The sequence below is a fragment of the Miscanthus floridulus genome, chromosome 15, assembly GCF_019320115.1.
Source record: "Miscanthus floridulus cultivar M001 chromosome 15, ASM1932011v1, whole genome shotgun sequence".
In the NCBI taxonomy this organism is placed as follows: domain Eukaryota; kingdom Viridiplantae; phylum Streptophyta; class Magnoliopsida; order Poales; family Poaceae; genus Miscanthus; species Miscanthus floridulus.
The window spans coordinates 17,687,012-17,690,568 of record NC_089594.1 but is presented as its reverse complement, the minus strand read 5'-3'; the positions used below and the strand labels follow the sequence as shown (position 1 = coordinate 17,690,568).

The following is a 3,557-nucleotide window of genomic DNA, read 5'->3' as shown; positions in this document are numbered from 1 at the left end:
TGTGTTTGACTGTTGTTGTCTCTTTCTATTGCCTAAGTTAATATTTATATTAAATTGGTTGATAATTTTAATGATGTATTGTATATATTCTTGTGAATTGGACTTGTAATGGTAGTTTATATAATGCCGTTGTCTTGTGGTCAGATTTGAATTATATATATATATGTATGTATATATATATATATATATATATATATATATATATATATATATATATATATGTTTCGGTTGAATTTGAATTGTAAATTTGAATTTTTTTTACGGAAAAATATACTGTAGGGGCTGTTCTAGACTGAACCGCCACTACAAACAGGTATTATAGGGGCGGCTGGTACTACAGCCGCCCCTATAAATCGATTTTGTAGAGGCGGCTGGTGTTCCGGTCAATACACGGCGACGACGCAAAACATGGGAACACTGCACGCTTCACGGTCCACGCATAATAATTAGCTAGTTAATAAATATAGTCAGTGTTTTTCTTGTTTATTCTCCCTCCGCATTTATCTCAACGACATCTATTTCATTTAGGATTATTCTTCCTTTTTATCTTCTCATCTCATCTCCTATGTTTTTATTATTACCGTGATTCTTTTTTGTCTAGGTTTAGATTGACCGGTGAAGCTTAGACACCAAGGTCTAACTAAATTTTGTTCCTATTTGCTTTATAATATTTAGTATTTTGTTTTTTAGCCTTCTTTTGTATTGTAAAATAAACATTTATTTGGTTATTGTCTACATTCTCTTTGTATATATATTTCATCATGTACGATTGTTATCGGCTTAAATAGCGCCCCCTGTGCTTAAATTCTGGCTCCGCCCCTGGTCGTACGTAGGAGCAAATAAACAGCGAGGCGACGACTGTTCTGTAAATGTAAATATAAATAATGTAAATTAATTAAATATAGTCGCCTCATTCGTGGTCAAATTATTGCGTACAGTAATAAAGTTGCCACACTTTCAAGAGACATAGTAGCACACTACACCACCCGGATGATTGTATTTGTTTCGTGCGATGGCTTGTAGATTACTCGTATGTACTTGCCACATGGATTTATTTTCCTGAATCTTTAATTGTTGGCTGTATTTTCTATATCGATATTGATTATTTTGGTCATATCTGAATCTAATTTGATGATGCAAAAGCTAGAACGAAAGAGGTTCATGTTGCACAAGCGCTATCAGTGCTCAAGTGCCATTCTCCCAACCGTTCTCCACTTGTTCCACTTTTCCGGTGATATCCGGCCGACAAGCTGTTGACCCGTAGATGACCCGGTGAAACCATGCATACGATGCTATTGATGGCTGGCGAAGGGACCAACATATCACACACAATCTTTATACGGCACGCACGCATGTGTTACTGTCGAGTTACAACATGTACACGAACATGCGTCAACGTACCTATGGTTGGACGAGGCAATTAACATCGGCGTGCGTCGGTGTCTGTTCACGGCAAGTTGAGGGCGGCGGTGAGAGGCTAGGGTTTCAAGATATGGGTGGGAGGGAAACCTTCAGTTTGGCCTTATTTTTATGGGTCGGATCGACCCGACCCATTTCCATCCATAAGCATATTATCGGGCACACAAAAAAGCGCGGTCAAAGTCGTCCACTCTCGTCTGCATGAGTGGAGGTATTGCTAATTTAAGGGCGCGGAGCCATGCTCCTAGCAAATCGTGCGCTCATCTGTAGTACTACTAGTATTTTTCTCGATCGAAATATAGCTCTTGGAGGCATACAGCATGTCGACCAGCAGCAACTACCATGCTTGGACGAGGTCGCCCGTTGTCCTTGGTGTAGTTTTGCTGCTGCTTCTTGTGGTCTGCAGCGACGACGGCAGCGGCGGCGGCCTCGTCTTCCTGCTGGCAACGGCTACCGAAGGCGAATCAGGAAGCACAGGAAGCACCGGAAGCACAGGAAGCACAGGAAGCACCGGAAGCAGCGGAAGCAGCGGCCATAGTAAGTGTCCACGGCCACCCAAATCAGGGCAACATCCATTACCCATGCACACATGGTGCGGATGCGGGTATAACTATTTGCATTAGCTCGTTGCTGCATTTTTGTAGGAAAATATTTTCATTATAGTAAATCAAAAGCCTGGCCCTCATCGACTTCATTCTTTGGCTACCTGTAGGAGTTACTAGGTAGCCCCCATGGAAATTTCATAATTATATAATTCTTTCAATGGCAAACCTTAAAGCATTAAATTAAACTAATAATGAGTTAGACTAGACGATTATATGTTTATTTCAACGATGACAACTGTGTCTGCTGCTATATATCTTTATTAAACTCGAAGGACTGTCTCTTAATCCATGTATAGTACGTGGCGGATTAACAAAATATACTAAGTCACATAAATTGTAACGTACATTAAGGAAACAAAAGGTATTTAATAAGAAACTATATATATAGTTAGAAAAGGAATATTTTTAACTTGCTTATAGCACATCACAGAAAAAGGAATGTATAGTATTATATATGAGTAGTTTAATTAAGAAGATTGTTGCGCCATCTTTTGTTAACGCAGATTGTCCCCCGGGAACCGGTCCTCCGACACCCCACTCTGACACTATCGGCCATAACCGCCCGTCGGGTAGCAGTTACGACCCTCGCCAGCCGTGGCATCACTGATTGATGGGTCCTACGAGAAGCGAGCGGGCGACCCGCCGACGACAGCCCATCATGCTCCAACCGTCTACAGTTAACAGTTTTCTACCACGTGTCCTTTCTGGTGTCAGTGGGAAAATGGTTAAATTTTTTTTCTCTAAATAAATGACCATTACTCACTCCTCAGGTGTCCGTTTTTAAATAAGTTTGTACTGCTAGCTGGGTACCTTGCCTCAAGATCTACAAAACTAGGTTCCATATTTGATACTGTATGTTTTAAACTGATATATATATATATATATAGAATTGAATATATATTATTTATTTGTCACTTACGTACAAGCTGTATATGTAGCAGCTTATGTAGCCTTTTATAGATAATTAACAAATTGTGATGTGTGCTTCATATAACATTAATTATCATGTATGGACATTGATATGACAGTTCCTACTTCAATAACTTTTGCTGGCGCCCCTAATGTCACAATACACGTGTAAAAATGCCCTAGAAAATTGGCGTCTGTGACATCAAGATCTCACAGACGTGTATTACGCGTCTCTGATGACTCCCATCAGAGACACGTCTTAAACAAAATGTGCCTTTGAAGAAGGGTCATCAGAGACGCGCGCGGATAGCTAAAACATGTCTCAGGAGGGTCTTACCAGGGACGCATTTTAGCTATCCGCGTCTCTGATGAGGAATTACAAAAACAAAACAAAAGAAGAATAACCTCAGTGCCAAGGCTAGGAAACCAAATATTAGTAGTAAACAAATATATTACACATGCAGATTTGGACACACCAGATTCATTGACGGTAGCTACAGGTACATATCTATCACATACATACATATATCAATATCAATATATATATATATATATATATATATATATATATATATATATATATATATGAATGACCACTATACACGTCAATAAACATAATATGAA

General features: G+C 39.3%; 1 long non-coding RNA gene across 1 annotated transcript; it reads left to right on the top strand.

Moving 5' to 3' along the window:
• Positions 1 to 1,509: 1,509 nt before the first annotated feature.
• On the top strand, positions 1,510 to 2,942 carry LOC136509185 (uncharacterized). Its single transcript, XR_010772249.1, has 2 exons — positions 1,510 to 1,956; positions 2,528 to 2,942. It is a non-coding gene; the product is annotated as an uncharacterized lncRNA (long non-coding RNA).
• The last annotated feature ends 615 nt before the right edge of the window (positions 2,943 to 3,557 follow it).